This window comes from Ovis canadensis, chromosome 23, assembly GCF_042477335.2.
Source record: "Ovis canadensis isolate MfBH-ARS-UI-01 breed Bighorn chromosome 23, ARS-UI_OviCan_v2, whole genome shotgun sequence".
NCBI lineage: Eukaryota > Metazoa > Chordata > Mammalia > Artiodactyla > Bovidae > Ovis > Ovis canadensis.
The window spans coordinates 53,234,728-53,247,555 of NC_091267.1; the positions used below are offsets into that span (position 1 = coordinate 53,234,728).

General features: G+C 41.4%; 1 long non-coding RNA gene across 5 annotated transcripts in view; it reads right to left on the bottom strand.

Moving 5' to 3' along the window:
• Positions 1–12,828, bottom strand: part of LOC138428126 (uncharacterized) — a 243,060-nt gene that overhangs the window by 145,563 nt on the left and 84,669 nt on the right. For all 5 annotated transcript variants that reach the window (XR_011252287.1, XR_011252288.1, XR_011252285.1 and 2 more), the window contains exons 3-4: positions 12,168–12,303; positions 5,487–5,564 (exon numbers count right to left, since the gene is read on the bottom strand). This is a non-coding gene — a long non-coding RNA (uncharacterized lncRNA). The remainder of the gene's footprint in view (positions 1–5,486; positions 5,565–12,167; positions 12,304–12,828) is intronic.

The following is a 12,828-nucleotide window of genomic DNA, read 5'->3' on the forward strand; positions in this document are numbered from 1 at the left end:
AGAAATATCAATCACCTCAGATATACAGATGACACACCCTTATGGCAGAAAGTGAGGAGGAACTAAAAAGCCTCTTGATGAAAGTGAAAGAAGAGAGTAAAAAAGTTGGCTTAAAGCTCAACATTCAGAAAACAAAGATCATGGCATCTGGTCCCATTACTTCATGGGAAATAGATGGGGAAACAGTGGAAACAGTGTCAGACTTTATTTTTGGGGGCTCCAAAATCAGTGCAGATAGTGACTGCAGCCATGAAATTAAAAGATGCTTACTCCTTGGAAGAAAAGTTATGACCAACCTAGATAGCATATTGAAAAGCAGAGATATTACTTTGCCAACAAAGGTCCATCTAGTCAAGGCTATGGTTTTTCCAGTAGTCATGTATGGATGTGAGAGTTGGACTGTGAAGAAAGCTGAGCGCTGAAGAATTGATGCTTTTGAACTGTGGTGTTGGAGAAGACTCTTGAGAGTCCCTTGGACTGCAAGCACATCCAACCAGTCCATTCTGAAGGAGATCAGCCCTGGGATTTCTTTGGAAGGAATGATGCTGAAGCTGAAACTCCAGTACTTCGGCCACCTCATGCGAAGAGTTGACTCATTGGAAAAGACTCTGATGCTGGGAGGGATTGGGGGCAGGAGGAGAAGGGGACGACAGAGGATGAGATGGCTGGATGGCATCACTGACTCAATGGATGTGAGTCTGAGTGAACTCTGGGAGATGGTGATGGACAGGGAGGCCTGGCGTGCTGCAATTCATGGGGTCGCAAAGAGTCGGACACAACTGAGGGACTGAACTGAACTGAATTGAGGACGCCAAACACAAATCTGTTACAGAGAAATGCCAGTATGGAGCAGGATAATTTACCTTATACAAACCTGGAAAGTAGATTAAAGGCTTGACTATAAGGCCTAAAACCCTAAAAACTCCTAGAAGAAAACAGACAATAAGCTCTTGATAGTGGTGATGACTTCCAGGATTTAATACAAAAAGCAAAGGCAATGAAAGTAAAAAGAAGTGAGTGGGACTACATTAGTAAAAGACTTCTGCACCGAAAAGAAGATCATCAACAAAATGAAAAAGAATCCTACCGACTAGGAGGAAATGTTTGCAAATTATGTCATCTGATAAGAGGTTATATATAAAGAATTGATAAAAGTTAATAGAAAAAGACAAGCAAAGAAATTTAAAATCTTCACGTAAAATCTGTGTCTATATTTTGAGTCATCTGGTCTTGTTCCATTTTTTTCTTTTGAATGCCTGAATTTTCTTATATCATTGGAAGAAAAGAAACTATATGAAGGGCAATCTAGAAATACTTACTAAAAGCTTAAAAAATACCTCCATATTCTGCAATCTAATAATTCCATTTACAACAACCACAAAATAATACCAAACTTAAAAAAAGTTTTATTTAAATTTTTTAAAATATTTAAAAATTTAAAAATTTAAGCATAAACATATAACTATTTCTATAAAAGCATGTCTTCTCTTGTTATTTAAGAACTAGACAAAATTTAAGTACAATACAAAAATGAAGTGCAGTATCCTCACATATAGACAAGGATACAGTCATTAATAGCCAGGTTATCAAGGACTATTTAAAGAAAGGGAATATGTTCAAATTATATCTTCAAGTAAGTAGGGGAAAAGGCTACAAAAACAGTATGAACAATAAGAAGACTATTCTAATATTTCAGTTCAGTCGCTCAGTCGTGTCCAACTCTTTGTGACCCCATGAATTGCAGCACGCCAGGCTTCCCTATCCATCACCAACTCCCGGAGTCTACGCAAACCCATGTCCATCGAGTCGATGATGCCATCCAACCATCTCATCCTCTGTCATCCCCTTCTCCTCCTGCCCTCAATCTTTCCCAGCATCAGGGTCTTTTCAAATGAGTCAGCTCTTCACATCAGGTGGCCAAAGTCTTGGAGTTTCAGCCTCAGCATCAGTCCTTCCAATGAACACCCAGGACTGATCTTCTTTAGGATGGACTGGTTGGATCTCCTTGCAGTCCAAGGGACTCTCAACAGTCTTCTCCAACACCACAGTTCAAAAGCATCAATTCTTCAGCACTCAACTGTCTTTATAGTCCAACTCTCACATACATACATGACCACTGGAAAAACCATAGCCTTGACTAGATGGACCTTTGTTGGCAAAGTAACATCTCTGCTTTTTAATATGCTATCTAAGTTGGTCATAACTTTCCTTGCAAGGAGTAAGCGTCTTTTAATTTCATGGCTGCAGTCACTATCTACAGTGATTTCGGAGCCCAGAAAAATCAAGTCAGCCAATATTTCCACTGTTTCCCTATCTATCTGCCATGAAGTGATGGGACTGGATGCCATGATCTTAGTTTTCTGAATGTTGAGCTTTAAGCCAACTTTTTTTTTTTTTTAATTTTTAGTTTTTTATTTTTTAAATTTTAAAATCTTTAATTCTTACATGCATTCCCAAACATGAACCCCCCTCCCACCTCCCTCCCCAGAACATATTTCTGGGTCATCCCCATGCACCAGCCCCAAGCATGCTGCATCCTGCGTCAGACATAGACTGGCGATTCAATTCACATGATAGTATACATGTTAGAATGTCATTCTCCCAAATCATCCCACCCTCTCCCTCTCCCTCTTAAGCCAACTTTTTCGCTCTCCTCTTTCACTGTCATCAAGAGGCTCTTTAGTACTTTTTCTTCTGCCATAAGGGTGGTGTCATCTGCATATCTGAGGTGATTGATATTTCTCCTGGCAATCTTGATCCCAGCTTGTGCTTTCTCCAGCCCAGCATTTCTCATGATGTCCTCTGCATAGAAGTTAAATAAGCAGGGTGACAATATACAGCCTTGACGTACTCCTTTTCCTATTTGGAACCAGTCTGTTGTTCCATGTCCAGTTCTAACTGTTGCTTCCTGACCTGCATACAGGTTTCTCAAGAAGCAGTCAGGTGGTCTGGTATGCCCATTTCTTGTTTAAATTACATATTGTTGTTGTTGTTTTGTTGCTAAGTTGTGTCCAACTCTTTGCAACCTATGGACTGTAGACCACCAGGCTTCTCTCTCCATGGAATTCTCCAGGCAAGAAGACTGGAGTGGGTTGCCATTTTCTCTTCCAGGGGATCTTCCCAACCTAGGCATCAAATCTGCATCTCCTGTGTCTCCTGCATTGCAGGTGGATTTTTTACCAGCTGAGCCATATGGGAAGCCCCAATTTTGCCTACTATTGCAAAATAAATGCTCCACCACAGTTACATCAGTGTTTGACTATAAACTCCTCACTTCGGCTTTTAAAGGTCTTTCTTAAAAAGACCTCAATCTACCCATCCCACTAATTCTTCATTAATATTCCAAAACCGAAGTAAAACCCATCTTGAACTCCTGACTTCCAGAATAATAAGACAGGAAATCTGTACTGCTTCAGCTCACTAACTTCATGGTAATTTGTTACAGAGTAGTATACAAGAACACACAGCAAGTGTCGTCAAGGATGTGGAGATGCTGTAGCCCTCACACACTACTTGTTGTTGTTGTTTAGTCATGTCTGACTCTTTGCAACTGCATGGACTGTAGCCCCCCCAGGGCTCCGTGGGATTTCCCACTACTTGTGGGAATTTTTAAAAGTGCAGCCTCCTGTGGTTAAAAAGTCAGTAAGTAATTACCCACTCACTATTCAGTAAGGCAAATGTAGAATTACTATATGACCCCAATTTCACTGCTATGTATAAACCCGAGAGAACAGAAAACATGTTCGAGCAAAAACACATACACAAATATTCACAGCAGCATTATTTGAAGGAGTCAAAAAGCGAAACCAGCTCAAATGCCCATCAACTGATAAACTGAATGTGCAAACTGTGGTTTATCTACACAAAGAATATTATTAGAAACTAAAAAGAAACAATGCATTCTGATACATGCAGCCATGTGGATGAACTCTAAGATCACTAAGCTAAGTGAAAGGAGTCAGACACCAGAGGCCACAGCTCATGTGATTCTATTTACATGAAATATTCAGAATGGGTGAGACAGGAAGTAGACTGATGTTCTCCGAATGCTACAGAATTGGAGGGTTGGGGATAAGAGCTAAGTGGCCCAGGTGATGGAAACATTCTAAAACTGACTGTGGTGATGGTTATACAATTGTGTAAATATATTTAAAATCCTGGATTTTATAAATCGATGAATTGTACCACATGTGAATTAGATCTTATTAATGTTTTTACACAAATATATATAGATCCCTTTCTTTTATTCTTCCTAGGTTCTCTCCCTTCTATGGGCTTCCCTGGTGGCTCAGACGGTAAAGAATCTGTCTGCAATGCAGGAGACCTGGGTTCAGTCCCTGGGTTGGGAAGATCCCCTGGAGTAGGGAATGGCAAAGCACTCCACTATTCTTGCCTGGAGAATCCCATGGACAGAGGAACCTGGCAGGCTACAGTCCATGGTGTTGCAAAGGGTTGCCCAACTGAGTAACTAATCAAAAAAACTAGAATCAATAATTGATTATAACAAGGTTGCAGGATACAAGGTTAATATATAGAAAGTCAATTGCTTTCCTATACACTGGCAAAGAACAAGTGAAATTTGAAATTAAAGACACAGTACCGTATATATTAGCATCCAAAATAATAAAATAGCTATACAATTTAACCAAATATATATATAGGATCTACATAAGAAAAGCTATGAAATGCCACTGAAATAAATCAGAGAACTAAATAAGTGGAGAGATTCTGTTTCTGTAATGAGGAAACAGATAAATAACAAGAAATGAGTTCCTATGTCAGTGTTCAGCCACTAAGTTGGCTTGGTGAAAGAATCTGGCAAGTCTGAGCTCTCATTATCAATTTTCACTTTTTAGGTTTCTGCATTTCTTACATTTAACTCCAAAGTAAAGTATATTTAATAATCTTGTTGATGTTGTTCAGTCGCTAAATTGTATCCAACTTTTTGCCACCCCACAGACTGCAGCATGACAGGCTTCCCTGTCCTTCACTATCTCCCAGATTTGCTCAGACTCATGTCCATTGACTAGGTGATGCCATCCAACCATCTCATTCTCTGCTGTCCTCTTTTGCTCCTGCCCTCAGTCTTTCCCAGCTTCAGGGTCTTTCCAATGAAGTCTGCTATTTGCATCAGGTGGAAAAAGTCAGTTAATAAATTAACATTAGTTATAAGTTAAATTACAGAAGTGGAAATAAGTAGTTTTAAATGTCAGTTCATGGCAATGCTTCTCATTTCGATGGATAAAAAACAGTACCAATTTTTTTAAACAGCTGCCTAATATGTCTTTATAAACACAGTCCCATTTGTATTATGAGGAAGGATCTGCAGATTCCCAACCTCTGGGTCCCTCGAGGGTTAACAGAATCTTCCACAGTATCCTTATGACACCCTTTGTATTGAAATGTGGTTTGCATAAACAAAAATAAAATGGGCATAGCCACTCAGGTAGAGATGGCTTCAAAGAGAACTCAATCAGCGCACTCACCTTGGGGTTCTATCAGAGTTCTTCCATGCTCCCAATACCAATCAACTGGCTGGACCTAAAGGACGATTGACATCACACCTGCAAAACCAGGATTCTATTTTAGATCCCGTATTAACACTGGAGAAAGAATCCAAGAGTAATGATCATTCTGGATGTTAAAAGACACATGGAAATATTACTGCACAGCGAAAATGTTTTACAGCCTAAGCAAAGCAGAAGTAATTTTAGGATTCTATTTTGTCAGCTGAGTGGCCAAACTTCTTTTACATAGCCTACTTGAAATTTAAAAATATTTCTTTAAAAAGTGTTTGACTAGGACTTGAACTGCCAGTGATCTCCCCAAAGAGTGAACATTTTAATAAACCTTTCCTACCACTTCTTGCCAGAAGCAAGAAAATATTAATAGGTCAGTCCAAATTTTAATAGGACAGATCGGACTTCATATGCCTACAATTTCCTCCCTCTTTCTTTTCCAGGGGCCCAGACTATTCTACCTAAGACACATACAGGAATGAACCTACACTCTGCTTAGTTCAAAGATGAAAACTGCCCCCCTCCCAGAGATATGCAGGTGAAGAACCACAGCTTCAGCTGGGGATCTGTTGATTATTCAGGATATACTCTGAAGAAAGGCCACAAAAATTATTTTTGCCATGCCCTCTTCCATATTTCAGATTTTCACCCAGAAAATCCTTTTAACTCCCGCAACGTTAGTTTAATGGCATGGCAAGCATACATTTTCTCTGCTCCCCGTAGGCTTTCAAATTATTCTCTCTAGTCTCCCCGAATCTTTCCTTTTAAAAATATGACAGTCTGAGTTCAACATTTTTCAGGAAAAAAAAAATACTGCAAGTTCTTAAGTTTCTCTTCACAAAAATGCTTCCCTTACAAACTAGACATGATATGGTGCAGTGCTCTGAACTGGTCACATTATTTCAGATGAGACCTCATTAGGCAACCTCTCAGAGATGGAGAAACAGTTTCTCGGGCTCTTTAATTCAACAGTTCACGAGCAAGAGAAGGTAGTGACAAGTCAGCCTCTAAATTCCTGATGTTCGTTACTATAAGAATGGCAAGAACAGCGACTTGGCTGAAACTGCTCAGTGGTGGAGTGAACATAAATTCTTAATGGCAAACACGAACACACGGAAATACAACGCACGTCAGTGTCTCACTAGTATCGTAACTACCATCCCAATTGTCAAAATGCACTTTCAAGCAATTGCCGACAATATCTGCTATGGTCTCCAAACACATATCAAGGAAGGGTTCTTCCTGTCATTGGCCTCCAGCTTCATTCTGATCTGAAATTCCTTAGGCATTGGCCTGTTGTAACAGCACAACCAGGGAGAGGCAGAAAGAGAAACAGGACACCAAACAGGACTGAGCCACTGTCAAAACTGTGACATTTACCATCAGAAAAGTCTACCGAGTGTCAACACTTGTCCTCCAGAATGAAACCAGCCAGTAAAAATATTCCAACGGACTGTTACCAGGTATCCATTCATTTAAAAAATTGCCAGGAAACAAGCTTTTATTTTGTGCTTTTCTCTTTTGTCATGCAGGTAGGTTTTATTTCCCTTATCATTTTCCCTCTTCAGTTCTTAGAGTAACTGGTATTAATTTTAAAATACACTGTTTACTGAATATGGTAATATCAAATAATTTCTCCACTCCCTCTAGGCTTTTGATGGGTGGTATATTTCCAAATACCATTATTTGCAAATGTTGTCAGATAAGTTCATTAGCACTAAAATTATCACTTACTTTGATCAGAGTTGAAATTAATGGCTTTCTCAATGTTTAAGGAACACATGCACTTATCCATAAATAAATTATAGTTGAAAACAATGAATGCTTTTTTTAGTACGTGCACATGTTTTTAGTATTAAAAATACCAAGGATTATTATGACAATGATAAAGCTCCACTTTTCCTGGCTGTAAGTGAGCCAGGCTAGAAATTTAGAAAGTATACACACTGTCTGGGGACTAGAAGAAGGTTTTCTTCCTACTTCTTTACTGTCTATACCAGGTCTTGATCTTTAGTTTCCTTTAGTACATTTTTAAAAGGATTTTCATATCGCTATAACTCTCTCTCCTTGACATAAGTCTATGAAACCAGTCCATCCTAAAGGAAATCAACCCTGAATATTCATTGGAAGGACTGACACTGAAGCTGAATCTCCGATGATTTGGCCACCTGATGGAAAGAACTGACTCACTGGAAAAGACCCTGATGTTGGGAGAGACTGAGAGTAGGAGGAGAAGGGGGTGACAGAGGATGAGATGGTTGGATAGCATAACCAACTCAATGAACATGAGTTTTGAGCAAACTCCAAGAGGTAGTAAAGGACAGGGGAGCCTGGCATGGGGTCACAAAGAATCGGACTCGACTTAGTGAGTGAACAAAAACAACGAAACACTTTGAGCAGCTGTGAACACTGGTTTACAGAGCAGGACACAGAAGCCTGGGGAAGGGGGTGGGCTATCCTCAGGGGACATAGCCAGCAGGTGGCCGGGCCTCTTCTGGCTGCAGACTTCTGGCCCCTTCCCAGTGTGTGGCTCCCCCAGGGCTCAGAGGAGGCAGGGCTGTGACCCCCTCTCCTGAACACCCTTTAGGCTGCTGGGTTACAGAGCGTGTATGTGCTAATTCTCACAAGCCCTTTGAATCTGTATGAAATGTCACGCTCTTTTTCACTGCACGTAAATACACCTGGACCAGGTACAGTCAGTCTACCTGGTTCATCAGCAGGTCTCAAAGTACCAGACTAAGTTTAACTGACTAACTCATTGCAAGCAAAAAGAAATGTATTCTAAAAGGCATTTAAAATGTTAGTGGAAGTGTTAGTTGCTCAGTTGTGTCTAACTCTTTGAGACTGAAGCCCACCAGGCTCCTCTGCCCATAGGATTCTTCAGGCAAGAATACTGGAATGAGTAGCCATTGCCTTCTCAGGATCTTCCTGACTCAGGTATCGAATCCAGTTCTTCCGCCTTGAAGACAATTTTAGCTGGCTTTCAATGCAAAGTTTTCTACTCTCTCCATTTAATTAAAGTATTTAATTGTATGTTTAAAGAGTGTGTTTGGAGGGGGGAAGGTTTATCCATAGAAAACTGAAAAATTTAGTGATAAAAGTCATAGGAAGTTAAGGATTCTTAAAAGATTAAACGCAACAAAATACATAGTGAATTTTAAGAAATTTAAATTAAAGTAAAAATCTGCTTTATACTAAGGAAGAAAATACAGAACTCTGAATAATTTCTGAATAATTTCTTGGGAGCATTTTATAATTGTCATGCCTTCAAGCAATCCATCCAAACAAATTTATCTTTTCCATAACCTAAAAAAATGGATGGATTACCCACAATGCCCCCAAGATATAACCATGTACATAATAACCATATGATTCTTATTCAGTTTTCTGCCATACATTTGATGTCCTTCAGCAGACACAAAAGATTTAAATGAAAATCTCTAAACTGCTTCAGTGTGTTTTCAGTGTGTGCAATTCAAACCTGTTGAATGTGATTTCTCAACATTCATGTCATTCTCTACAAATCCTAAAACTCAAACTATGGAACCAGGACCTGGTGGTCTAACGGACTCTCATCTCCTGTGAAGGCTTCCAAAAGGGGCAGAGGGGGGCAGGGCAGAGCTCCTGAGTGCCCAGGCCAGGGAGGGCCTGATGGGGAGCAGTCCCAGGGAAATCAGATGCAGGAATGAATGACAGGAAACCCCCCAGGCCATGGGGCAGTCCCAGCTCTCTGCTCCTTGTCTGTACAGGCAAAACACTTGATGCTCCTGTCCATGTCCCTAAAGCGGCTGGCCTCAGCCTGGCCCAGACCACTCAGCTCAGTAGACACTTCAGACGAATGACATTCAGAAGAGGCATCAAACCCCTTCCAGGGCCTTCAAGGTATGGCCACACCTGCCACTCACCTCCTGGCTCCTAGCCCTCACCTCTCCACTCCAGTGCCTTCACCTCCCTGTGGTTCCACCAAACACCTGCAGGCTGGGCTTCTTCCCAGAAGCCGCCTGGCTGTCTGTCCTGTGCATCGGGGAAGCACACTGACTGAAACTGCCCACCCTGGCCAGCCACCATAGTAACCATTTGCATGAGTTGTTTTACAACAGGAGGTCCTGGTAAGGAACATGGAACTAATGAGCCACCACCAACTGGAAGAGTTCAGGAAAGGTCAAAAGGAGACACCACATGTCCAACCACCTCCCAGAATCCTTCTCTCTGGCATCCATCTTGGGTGAACAAGGCATGCATCACCAGGAAGGACCCTGAGTCAGAATGACTGGCTAAAGACAACCCAGAAACTAATCCCATTACCATGAAACCCAAGACTGCGAGCCAAGTGACAGCTGTTCTCCTGGCTTCCCTTACCCTACTGCTCTCCGTCCGGGTGCCCCTTCCCAATAAAATCTCTTGCTTCGTCAGCACATGTGCCTCCTTGGACAGTTCATTTCCAACAATTCTTATTAGACAAGAGCCCAGTTTCGGGCCCTGGAAGGGGTCCTCCTTCCTGCAACACATCTGTCCAGGCATCTGTCTTCAGCACGCTTACTGCAAGGGCAGCCCTGTGCCTCTCTCAGCCTCCACCCCTGCCGCTGCTCAACATGCATCCTTTTCTGCTTATCCTCTCCTCCCCTCTGGAATGAAAGCCCCATGAGGACGGAGAGGATTTATTTTATTCAAAGCTCTATCCTCAGGGTCTGCACACACTAAGGGCTTGATAAATTGATGAGCCTGGGGCATCTCACAGACTCATGAGATCTAGTAATCTCAGGGGACCCTGCCACGAGCCTTGAGGGTGGATCCCAGAGGACACCCCAAGCTGCTTCCTGAGAATAAAATGACTATATGGTGACTTCAGACATTGCCACGGTCATCCGGAGTCTAAGACCCAAGCAGGACACCTTATATTAATACAGAAGTGTGTTGGTCAAGGAAACGGGCTCACCAGCATCGCAACCTGTGAACCGTCCCCTCACTAGTCCTCATCAGATAAGAAACGTTTCAGCCACATCTGCCAGACCCAGTTCCTCTTGCCTAAAGAGGTGTGGTGTTGGAGAAGACTCTTGAGAGTCCATTGGACAGCAGGGAGATCCAACCAGTCCATCCTAAAGGAAATCAACCCTCAATATTCACTGGAAGGATTGATGCTGACGCTGAAATACTTTGGCCACCTGACACGAAGAACTGACTCATTTGAAAAGACCCTGATGCTGGGAAAGATTGAAGGCAGGAGGAGAAGGGGATGACAGAGGATGAGATGTTTGGATGGCATCACTGATGCAATGGACGTGTGGTCCATGGGGTCGTAAAGAGTTGAACACGACTGAGCGACTGAACTGAACTGAACTGAACTGAACTGAACTGAAAGAGGAGACTAAAACAAGATTTTTAACTCCCGTCCAAAGAAAATAGTGAAGGACTTGACTGGTGGTCTAGTGGTTAAGGGTCCACCTGCCAATGCAGGGAACATGGGTTTGATCCCTGGTCTGAGAAAGTCCCACATGCCCTGCACCACAACTACTGAGTCTGAGCTCTACAGCCCCTGAGCCACAACTACTGAGCTCACGTGCCCTACAGCCTGTGCTCTGCAATGAGAGAAGCCACTGTGATTGTTACAGCAAACGCTCCAGGAAACAAACTCAGAAGGACAGCGTGGATAGTGGAGTGCAGTTTATTACACCGGCGGGTCCGAGGCAGACTTTCCTCTTTAGCCAGGGACCCCGACCAACTTTTGTGAAAATCTTATATACCTTAAGTGTACTGCTCAAGCCCACACCTCCAAATTCCTTAAACCTACCCTGGAAAGTGTTAAAGGGAGACACAATCAGGTTACAGCCATGTTTTATAATCAGAAGGGTCAGCTGGTTATACATTGTAGATTACACCAATGGGTGCCATAAAGATTATAAAGGTGATTGACTACATAGGGGATTATTACATTCTCTCTGGCCATGGGACATATTGGTATGGAATCGTGTTTATCAGTCCAGGAGGCCAGTTCCGCCGTAGGTATGTTATCCCCATGGCTACCAGGCACATAGTCCAAAATTCACTGAAAGTGCAAGATGGAGTTTCCTTCTTTTTCAAGCTGGAGTCAGCTCGACCTGTTCCTTTCATCCATCATGATGAGAAGCCCACACATTGCAACCAGAGAGTGGCCCCCACTCACCACAACTAGAGAAAGCCCGCAAACAGCAACAAAGGTCCAATGCATCCAAAATTTAAAAAATAAGTATTTTTAAAACTAATGAAAATTTTCCCTTTTGGAGTTCCCTGCCTGCTGTGATTTCTGCTTGAAACAAATGATATACAGTGAATCAAGTTTCCTTACTGTGCAGCATCACTGGTTAAGGGAAATGTTTTATTTTAATGTAATTTAAACATTAGTTTCTTCATTCCTTATAAGGCTTAATAAACTTCATGTAAGATAAAATGTTCTTGTAAGATTTTATTTCTGCTATACCTCAGAATACTTGACCCAAATAATCACTGATGCTTTAAAAGACATTTATTTATTTGTAAGAGTGGTATCCTTGTAGTCTTACGGCTCTGTGTGGATCAAATTTTCATTTTGAAAATCAATTCACATAGGTTCTCTTATTAGTATTTCATAAACCATTGTTAAAATAAAGCTGACTGCCTTTCCCTCCTACTTACCCTGAGGGATGTATAAGTCATGTTTGTTTTTTTCACACCACCCCACTGGATGGATGTCAGGGAAGCCAACATTGGTCCAAAAATTGTCATAGCTTAAATAATCATCTAAATGAAGCCTTAGATGGTAACCACACACCTGTAAAACAGAATGTTTACAATCCTCGAGTCATGCATTTGAAGTGTACACAAAATCAACATTTCCATCCACTCTGTAGACACCATCAACATATATGAACCAATCGTTACATCCAAAAGTGCTTATGTTAGAGAACAAATTCACAGATGACATCTGGATAAGACTAAATGCTGACAAACTAGACACTATCTTTCAAGCATAAGATTTTTTCTGCAAGAAAATTATCCTTCCTCAGTCTAGGAATCTGAGATCAATTTACATATCCATTGATCAACAAGTTATTTATTCAATGACATTCAATACGTACCAAATATTCCTTTCAGAAACCCCATCTCCTGCTGCCTGGCTTAGATTCACATCTCAAGACATTGAAGTACCAAGCAAAAACCAACATGGGTGTGATCTTATTTCAACTCTGACACATGCATCCAGCACACTCAACAAAGAAAATAATAATACAGTCTGGGAAACACATCTCCTATAAATGCTATACAAGTTTAATAACTGTAATCAATCGGCAAATTA